General features: G+C 43.3%; 1 protein-coding gene across 1 annotated transcript in view; it reads left to right on the top strand.

Annotated features, from left to right (window-relative positions):
• Positions 1–26,029, top strand: part of LOC126484719 (uncharacterized) — a 370,831-nt gene that overhangs the window by 3,486 nt on the left and 341,316 nt on the right. The gene's annotated exons all lie outside the window — the stretch shown is intronic.

Below are 26,029 nucleotides of genomic sequence, written 5' to 3'. Positions count from 1 at the left end.
ACCGAATCTGTTGTTGAGAAGCGTACGAACACTTCGACTGAAATGTGCAGGAGCTCCATCGTGCATGAACCACATGTTTGGTCGTACTTGTACAGGCACATGTTCTAGCAGCACAGGTAGAGTATCCCGTATGAAATCATGATAACGTGCTCCATTGAGCGTAGGTGGAAGAACATGGGGCCCAATCAAGACATCACCAACAATGCCTGCCCAAACGTTAACAGAAAACCTGTGTTGATGACGTGATTGCACAACTGCGTGCGGATTCTCGTCAGCCCACACACGTTGATTGTGAAAATTTACAATTTGATCACGCTGGAATGAAGCCTCATCCGTAAAGAGAACATTTGCACTGTAATGAGGTTTGACACATTGTTCTATGAACCATTCGCAGAAGTGTACCCGTGGAGGCCAATGAGCTGCTGATAGTGCCTGCACACGCTGTACATGGTACGGAAACAACTGGTTCTCCCGTAGCACTTTCCATACAGTGACGTGGTCAACGTTACCTTGTCCAGCAGCAACTTCTCTGACGCTGACATTAGGGTTATCGTCAACTGCACGAAGAATTGCCTCGTCCATTGCAGGTGTCCTCGTCGTTCTAAGTCTTCCCCAGTCGCGAGTCATAGGCTGGAATGTTCCGTGCTCCCTAAGACGCCGATCAATTGCTTCGAATGTCTTCCTGACGGGACACATTCGTTCTGGAAATCTATCTCGATACAGACGTACCGCGCCATCGCTATTGCCCCGTGCTAATCCATACATCAAATGGGCATCTGCCAACTCCGCATTTGTAAACATTGCACTGACTGCAAAACCACTTTCGTGATGGACACTAACCTGTTGATGCTACGTACTGATGTGCTTGATGCTAGTGCTGTAGACCAATGAGTCGCATGTCAACACAGGCACCGAAGTCAACATTACCTTCCTTCAATTGGGCCAACTGGCGGTGATTCGAGGGAGTACAGTACATACTGACGAAACTAAAATGAGCTCTAACATGGAAATTAAGCGTTTCCGGACACTTGTCCACATAACACCTTTTCTTTATTTGTGTGTGAGGAATGGTTTCTGAAAGTTTGGCCGTACATTTTTGTAACACCCTGTATACGCAAATGGTTCAAATGGCTCTGAGCACTATGGGACTCAACTGCTGTGGTCATAAGTCCCCTAGAACTTAGAACTACTTAAACCTAACTAACCTAAGGACATCACACACATCCATGCCCGAGGCAGGATTCGAACCTGCGACCGTAGCGGTGGTGCGGTTCCAGACCGTAGCGCCTTTAACCGCTCGGTCACTCCGGCCGGCTTGTATACGCAAGCTGCCGGCTGTGACGTCACCGGTGCCCGTGACATTGCCATATATGGGCATGTTTTGAGTCGGCGTTCGATGTGCCCTCTTCAACCGCGCGATCGCTGGATCCCACGCAGCGCTGAGCTGCAAGCCACCGTCTCTATTCAGGGTAATTGTTATTTCAATTGCTTCCTTTATTAAACTGTCCCAGAAGGGGTTAGTGCGAGCCACGACAGAGGTACCGTCAAATGTTATGCGGTGACCGTTTTCTAACGCGTGCTCAGCTAATGCAGATTTCTCTCGATAGCGTAGGCGATAATACCTCTCATGTTCTTTCCTGCGTTGTTCCACAGTATGCACTGTTTGTCCGTTGTACTTCTGGCCACACTCACAACGTATTTCCTACACTCCAGGTGTTCTGAGACCTACTACAATCTTCAGGCCTCCAACGAAAATCCGTCAGTTACTGAGACCAGTTAAAGACGCAGTAGGTCTCAGAGCACCTGGAGTTTACGAAATACGTTGTGAGTGTGGCCAGAACTACATCGGACAAACAGTGCATACTGTGGAACAACGCAGGAAAGAACATGAGAGGTATTAACACCTGTGCTATCCAGAGAAATCTGCGTTAGCTGAGAATGCGTTAGAAAACGGTCACCACATAAAATTTGACGGTACCTCTGTCGTGGCTCGCACTAACGGCTTCTGGGACAGTTTAATAAAGGAAGCTATTGAAATAAAAATTACCGCAAACACCCTGAATAGAGACGGTGGCTTGCAGCTCAGCGCTACGTGGGATCCAGCGATCGCGCGGTTGGAGAGGGCACACCGAACGCCGACTCAAAACATGCCCATATATGGCAATGTCACCGGCACCAGTGACGTCACAGCCGGCAGATAGCGTATATAAGGGCGCACCAACAGCCCACTGGCAGTCATAACACTTGACAATGGCCCAGGAGTGCCTGGCCGAAAGCTCGTGTAGTTTTAAGCAATTGACGCGGTTGGAAACTCGAGAAAATTTTATTCAATGTTATCGTCGCAGGACTCTGCATTCATACATCCTAATGGTCTCGTTTCTTTCTATTACATTTTTGTTTTCTTGCACCACCAGAATCGTCATTTTTCGAAAATTAGACGTCGTGGGGACATCTCCTTACAAGAAAAGGTAATTGCTCTCACAGCCCGTGCCAAGTCGTAGTTCTATTTGGGATTTTGTTTTGGTGATGTACTATTACCTACTTTCTGCGTAATTGTTGTGGTGTAGAATTAGTTTTGTTATTTCGCATAAGTCAGTGCCGATTGCTACGTGCGGTTTGAAATACGCGCGCAGGCGTCAGTCGCAACCTACAGCGACGATAATGTAACGCAGCAGTTTAAATTCTGAATATTGTTTTTGGAACGCCACGTATATTTTGAGCGCTGTTAAATGCGTCTTAAATATACGTAGCGTGGCTTAATCTCAATACGCAGGCAAAAAGTTATTTATTATCAATGGAAATGTTGCGCTCTCTTTCAGTGAATGACAACGTAACGTAACCTGCAACTGACGCAGTGGCAATATAGAGCATGGAATGATTTCTCTTCCCAGAAAATTAATCTAATGTTATACGGAAAGAAAAAATGGTACAAACACCTGCGTATTGCTGAAATAATTGCAAAGAATTTTTTTAACCTATCGCTTTAAGAACTGAGTTAACTTTTAATCATTTGGATTAATTGAAAATATTTTAAACCAGAGGTGAAGCCTCACGTAAGCCTTGCGCTGTTAAATCTGTGAATAATTTTCGCAATCAAAAATATTAACTAACTTTAATATTGAAAACTGACGGTAAAAATTCGTAAAAGCACTTAGAATTGTTGTTTCGTACAGGTAATCGCTGACCGAGAGCCACCGAAACAGTCAGATCGGCAATCGACGGCAATATGATTATCATCTTTAAATAAATTTCACGTGGCGGGAGAGGTATTTTTGAAAGGAAACATAAGATACTTTGAGTTAACAATGTATTGTAACCTTAAAGCTCATGCAGACAGCTAGTTATACATACATCGATCCACAGGAGAGAGAGTACAAACAGCCGAAAAACAGAGAGCAAACAGGTTCAAAAAATGGCTCTGAGTACTATGGGACTCAACTGCTGTGGTCATCAGTCCCCTAGAACTTAGAAGTACTTAAACCTAACTAACCTAAGGACAACACACACATCCATGCCCGAGGCAGGATTCGAACCTGCGACCGTAGCAGTCGCACGGTTCCGGACTGCGCGCCTAGAACCGCGAGACCACCGCGGCCGGCAGAGCAAACAGGGGCGAGCAACATGGCTCTTGTTTATTTACGGGGGTTGGCACTTTAATAGTGGCAACTATTTATTTACAGCTCGTACAAAATAGATACGTGTTTCAAAGTTGTACTGACCTTCAAAGTAGTCACCAGCATTGTGTATAGCCCGCTGCCAGCGATGTGGAAGTCGTAGGATACCCTTAGCAGTGCCAGCTGTGTTGACAGTTCGAGCGGCGCGATCTATTGCCCGACTAATTTGTAGCAGTTCTGAAGCGAATGCCGTGAAGTGTTTCCTTCAGTTTAGAACTCGAACTCACGGGGTCTTAAGACAGGGGAGTGCAATAGGTTCAAATGGCTCTGAGCACTATGGGACTTAACTTCTGAGGTCATCAGTCCCCTAGAACTTAGAACTACTTAAACCTAACTAACCTAAGGACATCACACACATCCGTGCCCGAGGCAGCATTCGAACCTGCGACCGTAGCGGTCGCGCAGTTCCAGACTGTAACGCCTAGAACCGCTCGGTCACTGCGGCCGGCGTGTAGTAGGTGGTATAGCACTTGGCAGCCCCATCAGTCAAACAAATCAGTAACAGCGTGCACTGTACGTGCTTGAGCATTGTCATGCAGAAAGATTGTCAGATCCTGCAGAAAGTGTCATCACTTCTGTCTCTCTGCTGTTCGTTTTTGGAGCACAACCTACGACCAGCTTACAGACAGAAGTGATAACACTTTCTGCAGGACCTGACCATCATTTTGCATGACAATGCTGAAGCACGTACAGTGCAAGCTGTTACTGATGTGTTTGACTGATGTTGCTGCTAAGTGCTATACCACCTACTGCACTCCCCTGACTTTAGCCCTCGTAAGTTCAACTCGATTTCTAAACTGAAGGAAACACTTCACGGCATTCGCTTCAGAACTACTACCAATTCGTCTGACAATAGACCGCTCTGCCCGAACTGTCAACACGATTGGCACTGCTAAGAGTATCCTACGACTTCCATATCGTGCCGGCCGGAGTGGCCGAGCGGTTCTAGATGCTACAATCTGGAACCGCGCGACCGCTACGGTCGCAGGTTCGAATCCTGCCTCGGACATGGAGGTGTGTGATTTTCTTAGGTTAGTTAGGTTTAAGTAGTTCTAGGTTCTAGGGGACTGATGACCTCAGAAGTTAAGTCCCATAGTGCTCAGAGCCATTTTTTTCCATATCGCTGGCAGCGGGTTATACACAATGCTGGTGACTACTCTGAAGGTCAGTAAAACTTCGAAACACGTATCTATTTTGTACGAGCTGTAAATAAATAGTTACCATCGGATATTACACTTGAAATTCCATGCTTTCATGGAACGTATTGAAATGTCGTATTCTTTATCTTTGCGAGTAATGGAAAATATTTTCAATATGTGTCACAAAATATTATCAGACTCAACGAAACGATTGATAATGTTACAAGCATTACTTTCTTGTTTCTCATTACATTGATATCGGTTGAATAAATCGCGTCATGCATTAGATGGGCTTTCAGGTGACACCACAGTCAGCAAGGCCGTATTTAGAATCTATAAATCCAGGCTGAACCTGTGGTGCGGGCACTACCAGGTGAAATTTTGTGAAGGTTTGTGTGAGTACAACGTACACCAACAAAGAGAAGGCAAAAATGCTAATCATCTATGGACAATATACTGATGTAGAGTTCTGCATGTACCCGTATTATAAATAAGAAAACGTTATTGCATTTACTGTTCTGCTAACTTAGACATTCTCCATACATGAGTAGCACTTCTACCTTCTCCTCGTTGCAGTTCTACCTTCTCCTTGTTCCTGTACATCGTATTCACACAGTCCTCCAACTGAAGATGGTCGACTTAATGTGAGGGGGCGTGCATTTCTCACGTTTGTTTACTCTCAGCTCCAGCAAGTATACGAGTTAGAGTACGTGGAGTACCCGCACTGTCGGCTACTACAGGGCAGCCAAAGTCATTTTTGTTTTAACGTTTCCAATAACGCCATGTTTATCGTCTGCCTCAGTAGCTCCGGGTCCAGCGGAACAGACTGCTAACTGAAGGGGCCCGGGTTCGATTCCCGGCCAGGTTGGAGATTTCCTCCTCTCGGGGATTGCGTGTTGTGTTGCCCTTATCTTCGTGTTGTCATAACTGACGTGAAAAATAATTTGCATGGCATGACAAGTCAGATCCTATGTAACTTCGCACCAGGGTACGACTTGACTCTAATAAATATTATGAATTTTTCGAAACTCACTGTCGTATCGTCTTTTCACTGCTGGGGTGGCTGTATGATCACGTACCGGAAGCCATTGAAATTTTAAAAAATCGTGTTTACGTGAATGGTCCACTGTCAGACGTTTCTGAAAAGGTCTTGAGCAGAGGAAGTGGATTACCGAATGATGTCCTGCTCTCCATATCTTCGTAACGAACGACGTTACAAGAAAGCCAGACATGCTGGTTAATGTCCCCCTTTTAGCTAAACAACACTTGCTTGATACATTTTTTTGTTTTGATTCAGGACAAGAAGTGTTACTTGGGATGACCAAGATAAATGGGACACGTATTGCAATCGCAGACGTTATTCGAACCTGAATTCTTGCTACATTACAAATAGTAATGAGGATGTGATCGAAAACTAATCTGTTTAATAAACAGTAAGAAAAAGGCGATTTAATTTATAAAACGAATGACTAGTCTGTTTACTTATTCGATATGGTAAATGCTATGTTCTTCTGGACTGTGCGGCTGATCTCGGCAGAGGTTCGAGTCCTCCCTCAGGCATGGGTGTGTGTGTGTTTGTCCTTAGGATACTTTAGGTTAAGTAGTGTGTAAGCTTAGGGACTGATGACCTTAGCAGTTAAGTCCCATAAGATTTCACACACATTTGAAGTTTTTTTTTGCTATGTTCTTCCAGTTCAAACACAGTACCAATGGCAAATGGTGTAAGTAAAGCGTAGATGGTTTGAATATACTGTAGATCAAAAAGGTCAGCTCCGTCGCATTACCTACCGAGATCTGTTAACCTGCAATACCTACAACCAGAGGAGAAGCGGCTATCTCGTTGCTGGTTCCAGGACAATTCCACAGCTATTGCAGCTATAGGAGCGGTCGGGCAGGTCAGGGAATCTTGAGGAACCACAACCGGAGCCGTAGGTCCGTGCTGAGTGGTGGTGACGCGTCAGGACTGCAGGTCTGGTGACAGGCGGCGGCCATTGTCTGATCGTGCCGGATAACACCTCGCGTCAAGCAATTCAGAGCAGACACTTTCTCCTCTTTGCCCCTCTCCCCTCTCCCTCGTTCTAAAGGTTACATGTAGCCTGGTACCGTCCGATACATCACGCGCTCGAATCTTAAACATGCATTGCAAAACATGGCGATCAGCGTGTAATGTCAACAAGTGCTGGAAGGTGTTATTCGCTGAGAAAGTTCACTGCTAATTTGACCAAAATTTATCTTCTTCCGAACTTTTATTTCGTTGAAAAGTCAATATATAATATATGGGGGGCTCAAAAAGTCTCTCCGCAGTGCGTATGATTGTTCGCCTACGCGAGTTACTTCCCTTCAAGTGGACTCTCCCAACGAACGTTATTTAATAGCGGGCTCCCAACATTCCACTGTTTCGTTTATCTCAGCCAGCATCAATAGTATCGTTAGTGTGTGTCGTCACATGTTGACATGAACGTTTAAGTTTAGTTCCTTTCTTCGTTTATTTATTTTTTGTCACTGTTAAAATGCTAACCATTGAAGAACGTGTGTTTTTAGTCGAACAAGTGTTCAAAGCTGGCGGTAAATAGACAGTTTCAGTTTGTCAAACATTTAATTCAGTTTTCCCGGAAACAACATTCCCACATCACGATACTGTGCGAGATTTTATTAATAAATTTCGAAGTACGGGTTCAGCGACAGATGTACCGAGAAGTGGTCGTCCTAGCGTTTTGTCTGAGGATAAACTACTCGATATTTCCGATAAAATGTCCATGAGTCCGAACAAGTAGGTAAGAAAACTCGCCCAGGAAATCGATGTTAGTGTCGGAACGGCCCACACAGATGTTAGGAAAACAATTAGAACTTTTCCCATACAAAGTGACAGTCGTACAAGAACTGAAAGATACTGATCATGGCAAGAGACTGCATTATTGTCAATGGTTCAAAAATTTCGTTTAACCAAATGGAAGGGATATTCTTAATGAAACGTTTTTCACTGATGAGGCGTGGTTTCATTTATCTGGGTACATAAACTCGCAAAATTCTCGTATGTGGAGTACTGCAAATCCATTGTGTATTCATGACAAACCACTTCATTCTGTGAAAGTAGGAGTTTGGATTGCAATTTCTAGACGTCGGATTGAAGGTCCCATATTTTTCAACGAAACAATAAACTCGCAACGATACTGCAGTGATATTCTGTACCCATTCATAGGAAAACTTGTGTTAAGTGAAATACTGAGCGGTTATTTTCAACAAGATGGTGCAACCGCGCATACAGCTCGCGTTTCAATGTCACTGCTTGCTGGTGTTTTTGGTAATCGCATAATTTCACAGGGACTTTGACCTCCACGACCGCCTGAGCTAACACCACCTGACTTTCTTCTGGGGTGCAGCGAAAGCAACCGTCTATAAAAACCGTCCAAAATCCATCGATGAATTGAAAACTGCAATATCCACTTTCACTGCTTCTGTTACAGAAGAAATGTTACAGCTTGTGTTTGGAAACATGATTAGACGAATTGAATTGTGTATTCAACAAGAGGGGGGGGGGACACTTTCAACATTTAATGTGAAAATTGTAAGTAAAAATGAATATTGAATAGCTTGTATTTCACTGAGTTTCATTTCGGTATATTCACTACGGCATACGGCACGCGCGGATAACAATCATACGGCACTGCGGAGAGACTTTTAGAACAATCCGTATATTTAATATATATTATGTATAATAGAGAAATATTTGAGCAGCAATCAATGGATCGTGGCTTAACCTACAAAGTATTGAGCAGAAACAAGTTTTTTCTGGTAAATGTTTCCGCCATATTTTGTTTAGAATGTTTCTGGTTGTCTGGAACTCGCGGTAGCGCATCTTTCATGCGGATAATTTTTAACGCTCTGCCTCTCAGCTTACAGCTTTTCGCTGGTTCATGTGCGTGATGTTTTACCTCGCTACAATGTATCTTGCTTCCAGCAATAGCGAAGTGGTAATGTGATCCAATATTTAGTCGTCATATACATCTGAACTTCACAGTTCTAACATTCAGACGTTTCGAATGCGTAACCTTGCGTCGTAGAAGCACCGTTGGGCTGTGTTCATGACACCACCATGGGTTTCATCTAGGAATATTTATAAAATAATGTGTCATAGACAAATGTTTACATTTTGTTCGTACAGTATTACAGCGTAGATTGCCTAGTGAGTGAGACGGTGCGCCATTTAGCTGAAACGACTGAATATTATACGAGTGTTGCCCAGAAAGTAAGTTCCGATCGGTCGCGAAATGGAAACCACTGGGAAAATCCGGTAAAGCTTTGCACAGATGTGTTGGGCAGTGTATGCCCGTCGATCGTGTCACGTCACTCTTTTCAGTTTTGAGTGAACAGTGAGCACGTAAAGATGCGTGAGGAATTGCGTCTCCCGCCAAGTATGAGTGCCTGGTTAGAGATTTCACGTGTGTTATGCAGCCCACATAACACAACTGTCGAGCAGTTCCTTCTTCATGCCAATTATCGGCCCCACAATGCAGGGGCCATGAACACGCACCTGTAGCGTTTCCGATGAGAAGTGTTTGATCACCCACACTACAGTCCGTAATTGGCTCCCCCTGAGTCTCATCTCTGCTCACAAGAACCGCTGGCTATGAAGACAAAATTTTTCCACAGACTACGAGCTACAGACCAGTGCAGAGAACTGGCCGAAAGCACAGGCGGCTGCATTCTATGACGAGGATAGGTGAAGGTTGAAACAACACTATGACAAAACTCGAATTGGAGCGGCGACTATGCTGAGAAGTATGTGGAAGGGATGGAGTTATTGTTAGATTTATTTGTTTTCGTCAGGTTGATTTAAAGTATTTAATTGCATATTCTGTTGCAAATAAAACGTTTCTGGTTTTCACTGTGGTTTCCATTTCGCGACCGATCGGAACTTACTCTCTGAACAATATATCTGATGGAAGGATGCCTTAGAGAGACGAGTAGACGTCTTTTCGGGGAGATTTCACGCCTTAATATCGACGATGTCATACGTACAGTAGACCAAACTCCGTAGGGTTCCTTACATAACCTTTTGGTATGCATTAGGCATTGCCAGTTATCGCTCTCTTGATCCTATTTTTCAGAGTTTGTGTGTGAGTGTGTGTGTGTGTGTGTGTGTGTGTGTGTGTGTGTAACTGACACTGTGCACCATGCCATGGATCAAAAGATCGTTGTGGGCAAAGTACCTTGTCAATCAAAAGAGCGTTGCGGGCGAAGTAATTTGCTTATCAAAACATTGTTGTGGGCGAAGTAACTTGCCTGTTAAACCGCGGTGTGAGGAAGTAAATTATCCATCAAAACAGCGTTGAGATTACAGTAGGCCGGCCAGAGTGACCGAGCGGTTCTAGGCGCTTCAGTCTGGAACCGCGCGACCGCTACGGTCGCAGGTTCGAATCCTGCCTGGGGCATGGATGTGTGATGTCCTTAGGTTAGTTAGGTTTTAGTAGGTTTAAGTTCTAGGGGACTGATAACCTCAGATGTTAAGTCCCATAGTGTTCAGAGCCATTTAAACCATTTTTTGAGATTACAGTAACTTAAAAATGTATAAAATGGTCCCGGTAGCTCTCTGAAAGGTTAAATAAAATGCAATATCACTCCACTGTAAGTTCTTGGCTCCACATAATATTCTAACTGTCAAGGAGCGCACTTCGGAAATGTATGTAATAGTAACACTTAATGTGGTTAATTGTGACCCATACGTAGCACTCACACCAACATATGTTATAGGAGTTTCCTTGCAATGAAAATATTGTTGCAGTTGCTTGTAGAAACATACCTGTTGTACAGCGCAAGCTGCCTGTGCAACCGTTTTTTCAATATTTTGAAGTTTTCAATATTTACTCCCAGCACGCCGTTAAACGTCTTCGGCTCTGCTCATTGCAGCGAAGTCTCACCACCGATTTAATTGGTCTCGCACGCACGTAGCCCTTGTGGACAGCCTACTTCTCAATTATGCGCTTTGCATTGACTATCAAATACGTGCCGCCAGGTGATCGGCAAGCTTGGTTGTGCCCTTTTTATTGCTATAAAGTGGTTTTGCATTACTGGTTGCGCAATTCTCGTTTCATGAAGCCTGGCGACTTCAACGATCGCACAGAAAGGAAACCCGAAATTGAACTAGTGTCGTATGTACGTCTGCCAGACATTGTGTAAAACGCATTAGCAAAGAAACAATGTACGAGTTTAGCCAATCAGCGAAGCAAGTGCAAATAGTCTCGTGCCGTTTTTTTTTTTTTTTTTTTTTTTTTTTTTTTTTTTTTTTTTTTTTTTTTTTTTGTCGCAACCACATTTATATTTGAAACGAAGAAAATTGGACAGGGATAACCATATCATTTCAATAAATTACGCTACAAGCAGGTAGACTGCCGAACGCTTCGTGCACTTGCGGTTGGTGTAATACGCATCCAGTTGGCGTATGTTCGCTGCGGCAGTGATGCTGGGCGACAGGAATGTTGTCTCTGCAACAGGTACATTAGAGCCTACAGCCGCGCCTCATGAAAAGTCAAGTGCGCCGCGTGTAGGCGCTGATGGAAACGTGCGGCGTGCTGCAGCCACTGAAATGGCTGCATGCCGAACCTACACTCGGCCATTGTTAAACGGTCTTTGCAGGCGCTAGCGTGTCCTACACTCGCAGGGAGATCAATGAGGAACAGTAGCAAAATGCTCGGAACAGGCAAGGTGAAATATTCTCGTCCTAACGAAACGCCACAAGTGTAAATTGGTCATGGTGGTAAAGGCCGCTCATTTGCCACTCACCTTAAGTAAAAATTGTTTCCTCTCCCATCCTCCTGTCTAACCTCACTCGACTTCGTTTCCACTTGAGAGATTGCGGTTCATAATACATTCGTATTATTTCAAGTTTCTACTTCCCAAGAACCGAGTCCATTTGTCCTTGGCAGGAAAATACGAGTATATCAAGTGCCGTGCGCTCGCCTCTCCATCGCGGGTTTTTGTTTAAGACATCACAGGTTGGAGTCTCAGTACTTTTGTTAGTTTCGCACTATAGTGTGATTTTTACACAATTCGCGTGTTGCGCATAGATCGAAAATTACTTGACTCCAAGTTGTTCGGTGAAGCTCTTGAGCACTGAGCAGACTGAAACGTAGTGTTTCCTTCGCAATTTAAACAGAAACAGCTGAATTTCGATACTTTATCTAATTATTTGCCGCAGTTTACTGATACAATGCAGTCGTGTCGCGAAGTGCAACTGTAGATCAAAATGGTTCAAATGCCTCTGAGCACTATGGGACTTAACTGCTGAGGTCATCAGTCCCCTAGAACTTAGAACTACTTAAACCTAACTAACCTAAGGACGTCACACACATCGATACCCGAGGCAGGATTCGAACCTGCGACCGTAGCGGTCGCGCGGTTCCAGACTGTAGCGCCTAGAACCGCTCGGCCACCCTGGCCGGCAACTGTAGATCACTCTCGCCTTTGACAGAGTACAGGTGCTCAGTGCAGCTCATGTGCAGCAGTAATTTATACAACACGTTTACTTTCCTATTACCGAGATAACGTTTAAGTGCCTTTTAAGCATAGTTTCAGCGCGCATCATTGAATTAAAATAATAATAATAATAACATGCTAAATAATACAAATTATGGATATAATATTACTGGAACATACCCACACAAAATCACGCATTTGCTATACATGGATGATCTAAAACTAGTGGCAGCAACAAATCAACAACTCAACCAATTACTAAAGATAACAGAACTTTTCAGCAATGATATAAATATGGCTTTTGGAACAGACAAATGTAAGAAAAATAGCATAGTCAAGGGAAAACACACTAAACAAGAAGATTACATATTGGATAACCACAGCGACTGCATAGAAGCGATGGAAAAAACGGGTGGATATAAATATCTAGGATACAGACAAAAAATAGGGATAGATAATACAAATATTAAAGAAGAACTAAAAGAAAAATATAGACAAAGACTAACAAAAATACTGAACACAGAATTGACAGCAAGAAACAAGACAAAAGCTATAAATACTTATGCTATACCAATATTGACCTACTCATTTGGAGTAGTGAAATGGAGTAACACAGACCTAGGAGCACTCAATACACTTACACGATCATATTGCCACAAATATAGAATACATCACATACATTCAGCAACACTAAGCAGAAAGGAAGGAGGAAGGGGATTTATCGACATGAATACCTACATTATGGACAGGTAGACAATTTAAGAAAATTCTTTATAGAAGGAGCAGAAACTAGCAAAATACACAAAGCAATCACTCATATAAATACACCGGCTACACCATTGCAATTTCATAACCACTTCTACAACCCTTTAGATCACATAACATCAACAGATACGAAGAAAGTAAATTGGAAAAAGAAAACACTACATGGTAAGCACCCGTATCATCTAACACAGCCACACATCGATCGAGACGCATCCAACACATGGCTAAGAAGAGGCAATATATACAGTGAGACGGAAGGATTCATGATTGCAATACAGGATCAAACAATAAACACCAGATATTACAGCAAACATATTATTAAAGATCCCAATACCACAACGGATAAATGCAGACTTTGCAAACAACAAATAGAAACAGTAGATCACATCACAAGCGGATGTACAATACTAGCAAATACAGAATACCCCAGAAGACATGACAACGTCGCAAAAATAATACATCAACAGCTTGCCTTACAACATAAACTTTTAAAACAACACGTTCCTACATACAAGTATACACCACAAAATGTACTGGAGAATGATGAATACAAATTATGCTGGAACAGAACCATTATAACAGATAAAACAACGCCACATAACAAACCTGACATCATACTCACCAATAAAAAGAAGAAATTAACACAACTAATTGAAATATCCATACCCAATACAGCAAATATACAGAAGAAAACTGGAGAAAAAATTGAAAAATACATCCAACTGGCTGAGGAAGTCAAGGACATGTGGCATCAGGATAAAGTTGACATTATACCAATTATACTTTCAACTACAGGAGTCATACCACGCAATATCCACCAGTACATCAATGCAATACAGCTACATCCAAACTTATATATACAACTTCAGAAATCCGTAATTATTGATACATGTTCAATTACCCGAAAGTTCCTAAACGCAATGTAACATATACCGTACAGTTAAAAGGAAGTGACGCTTGATCAAGGTCCGCGTCACTTTCATTCCGAACCAGACCTAAGGTCTGAGAAAGGAAAGATGATAATAATAATAATAATAATAATAATAATAATAATAATAATAATAATAATAATAATAATAATAATAGAATTCTAACTGTGACTTGCCATCAATAGGGTGGCAGTTACGTTGAAGGAGGTGGACAACGTCCTATATTTCAATTAACAAGCAAGGAAGATTGCACAGCAGCCGTGCTCGACCGTGTAGAAAATATCATCAACGACGAAAACAATAATACGCCAACCAGTAGGCCTATAGCTATAGCAAAAATTATCTACGATAATGTTGGAAGCTGAAGAAGTGAATTTAAATTTGTGGTGTGGCCGGGACTCGAAACCGGGTCTTCTTGCTTATTTTTTTTTATGTTCGTTGTATTTGGTCGTAGCGGACGCCACATGACATCCGTTGAAGTTCGTTGTTGATCCTTTCACTCTGTTTTTTTATTACAGAGACCAGCCGGCGCTCTGACCGAACACGCTGAGCTACGGTGCCGGCTACGTACTAGGCAGATATGCATAAATCATCATTATGGTCAACATAGCTGCACGAACCACCCAAGTCAAATACCCTCCCCAACACAAACTCCAATTCACATCTGCCCTTATATTGTCACTATTACCAGGGCTCTCCGAAATTGGAATAGCACCCCAGCATTGGACGTAATGGGGAAGACCTGGTTTCGAGTCCCGGCCGCAGCACAAATTTTAATTCACTTCTTCAGCTTCCAACGTTATCATAGATAAATTAGAGATTTAAATGTCTCAGGGAAAATTTAATGTAAGCAGAAATTGTCATTTAGTAGCGAGAGAGGCAAACGCAAAAACGATTAGTGTCGGAACAAGAAGACATTGGAAATCCCAGTAGATCAAAAAGAGTACAGTGTCTATCTGAAAGACGTACTGACCACGAGAGGACAAAAACTCCCTCAGTTAACAGCAGCACATTAACTAGTACAGTCGCAAATACTCATTTTTGAAACTGTATGAAAGTGAAGTAGTGAGACAGGGTTGTAGCCTATCCCCGATGTTATTCAATCTGTATTTTGAGCAAGCAGTAGAGGAAACAAAAGAAAAATTCAGAGTAGGAATTAAAAGCTATGGAGAAGAAATAAAAACTTTGAGGTTCGCCCATGACATTGTAATTCTGTCAGAGACAGCAAAGGACTTGGAAGAGCAGTTGAATGGAATGGACAGTGTCTTGAAAGGAGGATATAAGATGAACATCAACAAAAGCAAACGAGGATAATGGAATGCAGTCGAATTAACTCGGGTGGTGCTGAGGGAATTAGATTAGGAAATGAGACACTTAAAGTAGTAAATGAGTTTTGCTATTTGGGGAGCAAAATAGCTAATGATGGTCAAAGTAGGGAAGATATAAAATGAAAACTGGCAATGGCAAGGAAAGCGTTTCTGAAGAAGAGAAATTTGTTAACAGCGAGTATTGATTTAAGTGTCAGGAAGTCGTTTCTGAAAGTATTTGTATGGAGTGTAGCCATGTATGGAAGTGAAACATGGACGGTAAATAGTTTGGACAAGAAGAGAATAGAAGCTTTCGAAATGAGGTGCTATAGAAGAATGCTGAAGATTAGATGGGTAGATCACATAACTAATGAGGAGGTATTGAATAGAATTGGGGAGAAGAGAAATTTGTGGCACAACTTGACTAGAAGAAGGGATCTGTTGGTAGGACATGTTCTGAGGCATCAAGGGATCACAAATTTAGTATTGGAGGGCAGCGTGAAGGGTTCAAAAATGTTCAAATGTGTGTGAAACCTTATGGGAGTTAACTGCTGAGGTCATCAGTCCCTAAGCTTACACACTACTTAACTTAAATTATCCTAAGGACAAACACACACACCCATGCCCGAGGGAGGACTCGAACCTCCGCCGGGACCAGCCGCACAGTCCATGACTTCAGCGCCCCTGACCGCTCGGCTAATCCCGCGCGTCAGCGTGAAGGGTACAAATCGTAGACGGAGACCAATGGATGAATACACTGGGCAGATTCAGAGGGATGTAGGTTCCAGTAGGTACTGGGAGATGAAGAAGCTTGCACAGGATAGCTGCATCAAACCAGTCTCTGGACTGAAGACCACAGCATGATAATGTTCGGATTTCATATTTCAAGAGTGCCGCTTGACCGAATTCGGAGAGAGTAATCCTATGCGATCGACAAAGCTATTTTTTCAATATGGGTAGCTCAGAAGAGTTGACAAGTGTGTTTCCCTGCGTGGGCGTGGAATTGCGGTTAGCCCTTTCCGGTTTTAAGGGCGAGTATTGAAGTTCGGCTGGCATACACGTCGTTGGTAAGAACAAGTGTCATACCGAACAGTTGAGCCATTAGCTAGCTACAGGTGGTGGCTTGGCGAAGTGTAATTGAAGCCAATAAGTTACATTTGGCTCCGTCGAAGCTTGAAGTGTACACGGGTTGGTGCCGGATCCTAAAATCAACGTGACTCGATATTGCGGCAGTCCACCTGCCGGCCATCTTCAGGAGAAACGCTGCTGCTACTGCCGAGTCCTTCTGAGAAGGTGGGAAGGTCCGTCCTGCGTAGGCCCCCGTACCGTACACGGCGCATGCGCCGCCCACCATAGATTCTTCCCCCAAGGTTGAGCTTGTGGCGCAGTTCTTTGTAGAACACCGGCGCCAGCGACGTATCGCGGTCGGAGACTATCGCCAAACACTCGGACCGGCTGCACCAAACAATGTTGTGTATTTATGCGAGATAGTACATGGTTTCAGGGGTGCTGATAGGAAGATCCATGTCTCTCTTAAGGAAGCAAGTGAAATTAGGTTGGCAGACAACTTGACAGCCGGCCGGAGTGGCCGAGGCTTTCTAGGCGCTTCAGTCTGCAACCGCGCGACCGCTACGGTCGCAGGTTCGAATCCTGCCTCGGGCATGGATGTATGTGATGTCCTTAGGTTAGTTAGGTTTAAGTAGTTCTAAGTTCTAGGGGACTGATGACCTCAGCAGTTCAGTCTCATAGTGCTCAGAGCCATTTGAACCATTTGAACAATTTGACAATTTTTTTTTATTGAAAATGAAACTCCTCCAGCTGTATATAAGCTTTTATATTTATTTGGCTACTAGTTTCGACGTTGCGTCAACGTGATCTTCAGGCCCTATATAACACTCCATACATAAACAATGTGAAACATCAGTAGTCTATGTGCTATTGTACAAACTAAATGTATTATAAACATATTATATAAAGTCTGTGTAAGTTATCCTATGTGTTTTCAATCATAAAATGAAGACCTGGTCTGGATTGCATATCTTGAATATGTTGTCCATATATGTATACTGCGCCTAATATCGCCCCCCTCTGGCATTACTGCACACTTCATTGTTTTATTCCCCTTTTTAAATTTTGACTTAATAAGTATAGTAATATACATTTGCATTTGGTGAGAGAGACATGTACGGGTTAGCTTATATGCATAGGTAACTGGTCTGTCGTTTCAGGTGAGAAGTACTTACCCGCATTCCCACAGGAGGCGCCGATGTTGAGAACACATTGCTACATTATACACATGAATTCCCATGTTACAGTACTTCTTTCAATATCTCTTCATCTCTGTATATGTCGCTACGATTACGACTACGACAAACGTACCCGTACATACGTCCACTTTATTAGACCATTCTGTCTTTTGCTCCCTCGGTCACAATTTACTAGTCTAAATTCACCCCCTCCCTCAGATTAGATTACCTGGTGGTTTGCTCGATCTCAGCCATCACTCACACAACGCAACCCTAGCGTTCTAGTATACGGTTTACATGTGTTTTATGTAAATAGCACTGGTTTTCCCACCCACCTTTCACTATTTATAAACAATGGAATCATGCCTTTGATATGTCTGATTGGCAATGCATTTTTTCCTTCTTGTTAGTTAAATTGTGCACACAAAGAAGTGTTAGTGTATCATTATTCGCTTGCAACACAATTTTAGTACTGTTTCCTGCCTGTATTAGTATCCCTAAGAGTAACTGTTTGTGACATAGACTTATATATACCCCCACTTTATTCAAACGTCAGGTATTGATCTGTAATGGAAATAACCGTGTATGTATAACCACATTTGTACTTGTTTATATCATGTAAATTGCTAATGTCAAGGTAAATTGGATCTTAATGAAAATGAACGAAATGTAACTACTTTTAATGAAGTCATCCTTTACATAATATGTTTATAATATATTTAATTTGTACAATATCATATAGACTACTGATGTCTCACATTGTTTGTTTTATGTATGGTGTGTTATATAGGGCCTGAAGTTGACGTCGAAATTAGTAGCCAAATAAACATGAAATTGTAAATGCAGCTGGAGGAGTTTCATTTTCAATAAAAAAATTATACCAGCTGATGTCCCACCATCATCCAATTTAAATATGGATGTACGAAGAACTTGATAAATAGAAAGACATATTTTGCTCTTAGGAGGACGTGGAACCTTCTACTATCTTCACATGAAAACGCAACATTCTTTGGTGCAGATGGCCCGAGTGCTTGGTGATAGAGTTTGAGAGTGATACATCTTTGGCAGCAGTGTTCTATTATGCCCTGCGTTTGTGGTGGGCAGCGTCTGCGTCGTGTACGGTACAGGAGCGTGTATAGGACTCTGGCTTCCAACCTTGGCACCACTTTTCAAAAAATGGCTCTGAGCACTATGGGACTTAACATCTGAGGTCATCAGTCCCCTAGAACTTAGAACTACTTAAACCTAACTAACCTAATGACATCACACACATCCATGCACGAGGCAGGATTCGAACCTGCGACCGTAGCAGCAGCGCGGTTCAGGACTGAAGCGCCTAGAACCGCTCGGCCACATCGGCCGGCACCACTTTTCAGCGGGACTCTGAAGCGGCAGCAGCGTTTCGTACGAAGATGGCAGACAGGTGGATCTCTGAAATACCGATCCATGCTGATTTTAGGACACTAGAGATTACTAAGAATTATTACGCCGGAAAAGGCTACGCAGTCACTTTTAAGTGTGACGTTTTTGTGGTTATTTTGACCTGTTTGCTTTCAATTCCGTTCCTGTTTGCTCTACGCGAGCAATAAAAGTTGCCAGTAATCACCTGGAGGCTTGCAACTGGCTATTAACCACTGCAGTGGAAATAGAAAGCAAGGCTGACGACCTTCACTTACACTGGTTGTGATAGCGTAGCTGTGGGTACACTGGCATTGAGGTACTCTCTAATTGTCGGGCAGGTCATCAGCTTTACTGACCATATCCGTAAACAAATTTCACATACTTCCGTCTGAGATGTATTGTCCTAGAATTAAAGTAAAAGCAGTTCCCAGCCACCCGTTCTGGCCAAAGTTTACCGGATGTGTTTCCTTTGTTGTAAGGCAGATGCGGCAACTGTGAATCCCTTTACCTACATCCTCAATTGGGATTCCTTCTACTCCAATACCAGTTTGCTCAGTAGTTGGCCCAAAAGTCTCTGCCTCTCTTCCATTAGCAGTAGAGTATGAAAAATTTTAGAAAATGTGTGTATCAGTGGTGATATAATTCTACTGTATTCGCCGGTCCCTTCATAAATCCGTGATGGACTGCCATCACTGGGTCTATTCCATTGCTTCTTATAAAAACTCCTTTTAAACTATATTCAAAATTTCTACATGATAAAAGTTACTTCCGATATAGCATAACATACATTTTGTGCTACTACATTAAACTGCTTGAAATTATCCGCCCCTTTCGATATAGATCTTTTTAGTAATATTTATTTATTAGCTTTCTTCGTGTGGTTCAAGTTTTCGTATTCATGTAGAAATTAACGCCAGCTTCAGTATGGAAATGAGCGTTTGGCGTCGTTGGTCAGGAGGCCCCTTAAAGGGCAGGTCCGGCCGCCTTGGTGCAGGTCTTGTTACATTGGGCGACCTGAGCGCCGGTTGGGGATGAAATGATGATGAAGACAACACCCAGTCCCTGAGCGGAGAAAATCCACGACCCAGCCGGGAATCGAACACGGGCCCCTTAGGACGGCAGTCTGTCACGCTGACCATTCAGTTACCGGGGCGGACACCAGCTTCAGTATGCATAATGAGATTTTCACTCTGCAGCGGAGTGTGCGCTGATATGAAACTTCCTCGCAGATTAAAACTATGTGCCGGACCGAGACTCGAACTCGGAACCTTTGCCTTTCGCGGGCAAGTGCTCTACCAACTGAACTACCCAAGCGCGACTCACGCCCCGTTCTCAGAGCTTTACTTCTGCCAGTACCTCGTCTCCTACCTTCCAAACTTTACAGAAGCTCTCCTGCGTTCGGTACTGGCAGAAGTAAAGCTGTGAGGACGGGGCGTGAGTCGTGCTTGGGTAGCTCAGTTGGTAGAGCACTTGCCCGCGAAAGGCAAAGGTCCAGAGTTCGAGTCTCGGTCCGGCACCCAGTTTTAATCTGCCAGGAAGTTTCGGCTTCAGTATGTGTTTGAAGTGAGAACCACCTCTTATATGCAGTTACGTAGTAGGATTGTGAGGTATAGCTTCCATGAGGTAGCGGTGCAAAGCTTGATGGGTGAACGCTGCTCATCTTAACTTTAATACTTTTGTGTAGAAGCCTTTCGAAACGATTATTGTATTTCATCGAAGCACGAAGGCAATATACCTCAATTCTGGACAGTACATTTACTTAAAAGCCGATGTTTTACTTATAGTGAATTAACTAAAACCTCGATAACTCTTGTAATTCTTAGCCTAAGCAAAATCGAATTTCAATGTAGTAATCCTCTGATCGAACGAAATCATTTGATATACTTGATAATACTGTTTCGGATTTTTATTTTGGCATTTTTTCTGCGATTTTCGTTTCTGTATGCTTTAGCCCTTCCTTTCAGCCTGTTTGAGTTAATATACTGCCCGCATCTCGTGGTCGTGCGGTAGCGTTCTCGCTTCCCACGCCCGGGTTCCCGGGTTCGATTCCCGGCGGGGTCAGGGATTTTCTCTGCCTCGTGATGGCTGGGTGTTGTGTGCTGTCCTTAGGTTAGTTAGGTTTAAGTAGTTCTAAGTTCTAGGGGACTGATGACCATAAATGTTAAGTCCCATAGCGCTCAGAACCATTTGAATTTGAAGTTAATATACTATAAACACGATTTTCTTGCGAACGGAAAAGTGTCTTCGAATGTCATTCGGGTACATTAAATTATCTGTATGTCACTTGGATGCACTAAACTATCTATTTAATTAACATTGCTTAAAATTACTTGAAACTTGATTCGATTCATAGGACACATCATTATTTCATGTGAATGAATAAAGTTGTAATAGTAACCGTTGAGGGGGGAATCCTGGCACGATATTGGCTGGCGTGGCTTACACACCCGCAGATGTGCGAATTTTTCAAGAAAGATGCTACATTGTTTTGCCTATCTCTGATGCAGCGAGATGGTAGAGTGAATCTCATTAGGTTGTCTTTTTATTTTGAAAGCCAAATAAAGAAATGTCAAAATCTTTTTTCGTTTTTTGTAAAGCTGAAAAATAAAATATAAGTACGCTACGTGATCAAACGTATATGGGTAGCTATTGGTGAACATTAATGTGGGGTGTGTCCACACTTAGCCTTTGTGACGGCTTGAACTCTACGTGGGACACATTCAGTGAGGAGTCAGAATATCTACGGAGGAATCGCAGCTCTTCTTCCTCAACAGTCCCCTAGAACTTAGAACTACTTAAACCTAACTAACCTAAGGACATCAAACACGTCCATGCCCGAGGCAGGATTCGAACCTGCGACCGTAGCGGTCGCGCGGTTCCAGACAGTAGCACCTAGAACCGCTCGGCCACCCGGCCGGCTAGACTGGCTAAGACGTAGCTTTTACTGAAGCTTGACGTATGGTGAGGTAAGATGGCGGCGTCAGGGAGTTTGTGAATGGCCCTCACAAAATGTTCTGAAACGAAATGGTGTTGTAAGCTTTACAAGGAGGTTTAAAGGATTTCTACTGTTGAGCAAATACTTGCGTACTAGTTGAGTTTAACACATATAATATAGAATCGTGTTATGAGAAGAGCAATAAGTTACATATTTACACGTTTAGAGCAGACTGCAGTTTGCGTAAAAACACTCAAATGAACAAAGACACTCGTTACGAACGAAAAAGAACACGCCCTACTTAGATGAGCGCTTCATAACGGGCGTACTGTTCGAAGAAAAGCCGAAGTTTATCAAAACTGGTTAAAAGCGCGTCATTAAGCTACGTCTGTGAATACTAGATTATTAGACCCCCTAAAATATACATAAACTATTTAAATACTGCCGTTATTTCGGATAATATTCTCTCTTTGGTCGAGTAGAGACTGCCGATGAAAGCTATGCCACGTGTGCTAGTGACAAGGACTCCACAGTAAATGCGCCAAAGAAATGTAATAATCTTTTCGCAGTGGTGGGGCGGGAGGATGGCAGTAATGTGCCGCCGAAACTACATCTCAAGATACAGCTGTGGTGGTACTTTTTCTCATATACAGGGTGTAAATTTTAAGTTGACAAACCAGAATAACTCGAAAAATAAGCTTCACACGAAAAAATGCGCAGCACCCAAATTTGATTATTTTCGAGGGGGTCATCTGTTGGTACTAAAATTAGTCCGCCACCCCAGCCCCCTGGGGGTGGGGCGGGAGGTAACTTTAAAATTTCAAATGGGAACCCCCAACTTTTTTTGCTAAATCAGATTCTACGTAAAAAACTACGTACATTTAGTTTCAAACATTTGTTTTGATTCTTGGTAATTGGCGCTGTAATTCAAGAAAATCCATGTTCTCATTTCTGCGTGGAATATGGTTACGGATAAATAAAAATGCTTATTTACTTCGTAAATTTTGATTCGCTAAAAATAAAACTCTCCCTTTTTCCCCATAGGGTGACGTCTGAGAGCGAGGAATTAGAGTTTTTCAAATGTTGACGCAAATATTAATTTTTTCCGCAGATTCGGATAAGCTTTGTTTGTTTCATGGTCTTGAGGCCACACAACTTTCAATTATCAAACAAATCATCTGACTAGCTAACTGACTAACCAAACATCCCACTTACTGACGAGTGAACTCATTAACTAAAGGAGTAAACAAAGTAAAAGACTAGCTGAGGAAAGCCGGCCGATGTGGCCGAGTGGTTCTAGGCGCTTCAGTCTGGACCGTGCGACCGCTACGATCACAGGTTCGAATCCTGCCTCGGGGATGGATGTGTGTGATGTCCTTAGATTAGTTACGTCTAATTAGTTCTAAGTTCTAGGGGACTGATGATCTTAGATGTTAAGTCCCATAGTGCTCAGAGCCATTTTTTTGAACTAGCGGAGGAAAACACTAACCCACTCGCTAACTAAAGTTGAACGTATTCCCGGTTGAGATTTGGTGGTGCTGAAGGGGAACGATTGGTTTCGTTTTATCGAATCAAAATTTACGAAGTTAATAAGTATTTTTTATTTATCCGTAACCATTTTCCACGCAAAAATGAGAACATGGATTTTCTTGAATTACGGCGCCAACTACCAAGAATCAAAACAAATGTTTAAGACAAAATGTACGCAGTTTTTTATGTAGAATCTAATTCTGCAATAAAAAATGGGCGTTCCCATTTGAAATTTTGAAGTTGCCCCGAACCGCCCGAAAGGGGCTGGGGGGGTGGCGGGTTAATTTTAGCAGCAGCAGATGTCCCCCTCGAAAATAATCAACTTTGGATTCTACACATGTTTTCGCGTGAAGCTTATTTTTCAAGTTATTCTGGTTCGTCAACTTAAAATTTACACACTGTATATTATCAGCTGAAGTCCCTCGTCCATGCGATAGGATGGACATCCATAAATTGAGCATTAGAAGTGTTGAAATTCCCGTGATGGGGTTTGTTGCTCAAATGACGTCCAACTACTAGTCGCCGTTCGAAGTGACTGAGATCTCCTGCCGCGCGGGATTAGCCGAGCGGTCTTAGGCGCTGCAGTCATGGACTGTGCGACTGGTCCCGGCGGAGGTTCGAGTCCTCCCTCGGGAATGGGTGTGTGTGTTTGTCCTTAGGATAATTTAGGTTAAGTCGTGTGTAAGCTTAGGGACTGATGACCTTTGCAGTTAAGTCCCATAAGATTTCACACACATTTGAACATTTTTGAGATCTCCTGACGTGCTGTTACTGCTTCTCTACTGACAACACAGTACCCTTCGTCTCTGTTTATACTGGCGAGTCGGCCTCCCGTGATATCTGCTGGTCACATTCGTATTACATGGTGATGTCTGGACACTTATGGTCACGTGATGACTGGGTGTTATGTGCTGTCCTTAGGTTAGTTAGGTTTAAGTAGTTCTAAGTTCTAGGGGACTGATGACCATAGATGTTAAGTCCCATAGTGCTCAGAGCCATTTGAACCATTTTTGAACTTATGGTCAGATAGTGTATATCCACGGGAGCTGTGGAATTGAGAATATGCAGATGGGTGCTCTTATTAATGCCATTTCAAATAAAATGGAGTAAACGAAATTGACCAGGGTCGGATTGTAAACGTTTTCTAGTTATTCCTGGCAGCAGTACACCTCGCAGTGTGTCTCGGACGCCTAGAGCGTTTCGGATGCAGGTCTCGCGTCGCGAATGAGAGTTGGCGCTGCGCCTCGGAAGCTCCGCGGAGGAGACGAACGAACGCATGAGTAGTCGCGTTCGCCTTCGGCTGCCAGCTCTGAGCTCGTGGACCGGTGTCCGCGTCCTCCCGGCGGCGGCGGGCGTCGACCCCTTGGCCCGCGGCGCAGGCGGCCGACCAGCCGCTGCACCACTTGCTCCTCCTCCCCCCCCCCCCCCTTTCTCTCTCTCTCGTGTAACAGCGAGCCAGAGCGACTGAGGCACGCTTTACAAGCAAGACGCACTGGTCAAAATCGACCGCTTGTTGCGCGTGCGCGTCACGTGCTTGCGCGTGAATCAGCCGCCAGCCACGTTGCGAGCGGAGAAGAGACGTCAACGATCACCTGTCTGTGCCGAGTGTGGAGTTCTGAACTCTCGAATGCGCTGCAGGTAGCGCAGGCGCAGATCCAAAGGGCCGTAGCGTCGTGTGCCAACATCAGAAGTGAACCTATTCCCACCGAACTCATTGCCGTTATAGTAATCGATTTCGTATTTTTGTCTGTTCTTAAAATTTATTTTGTTCTTTGCTTTGTTTTCTACAAGAAAGAGGAAACATCTGAAAGCAAAAAGGTCTTTACGTTAACAAAGAAAAGGCCTCTGTACATTTCAAAAAGTTAGTAGATAAACACGTGTGAACGAAAATTGTCTGACTTGAGAAAAAATCAGAGAAAAATGTTATATGGCACTTAGAAAGTAAAGATATAAGGGATAAGGTAAGATGACGTTATTTATTGATTTCTAGATATTGTTTGATATTAAAAAAATATCCTCGGGTTTCAAGACGCGTCAAGTGGTTAACTGCCCACAAGCTTTCTACATCTACGAGTACATACTCCGCAAGCCACCTGACGGTGTGTGGCGGAGGGTACCTTGAGCACCTCTATCGGTTCTCCCTTCTACCCCAGTCTCGTACAGTTCGTGGAAAGAAGGATTGTCGGTATGCCTCTGTGTGGGCTCTAATCTCTCTGATTTTATCCTCATGGTCTCTTCGCGAGATATACGTAGGAGGGAGCAATATACTGCTTGAGTCCTCGGTGAAGGTATGTTCTCGAAGCTTTAACAAAAGCCCGTACCGAGCTACTGAGCGTCTCTCCTGCAGAGTCTTCCACTTGAGTTTATCTATCATCTGCGTAACGCTTTCGCGATTACTAAATGATCCTGTAACGAAGCGTGCTGCTCTCCACTGGATCTTCTTTGCTTTCGGCAGAGGCTTCCATTGTTAAACAGACCAACGGCTTCTGCGAAAGCATAATAAACTAAGCGATACAGGTTAAAATGTCGTACAGCACCCTCAGCGAAGGCGGTGGATTGCAGCTGAGTATGGCCTGTGGTCCTGTGATTGGGATATGGAAGCATATATGGTGCGGGAGTGACCACCAGTG

Source organism: Schistocerca serialis, chromosome 6 (assembly GCF_023864345.2).
Source record: "Schistocerca serialis cubense isolate TAMUIC-IGC-003099 chromosome 6, iqSchSeri2.2, whole genome shotgun sequence".
Lineage (NCBI taxonomy): Eukaryota > Metazoa > Arthropoda > Insecta > Orthoptera > Acrididae > Schistocerca > Schistocerca serialis.
Note: the sequence above shows the minus strand (reverse complement) of the source record. Positions and strands in the feature narration are given on the sequence as shown.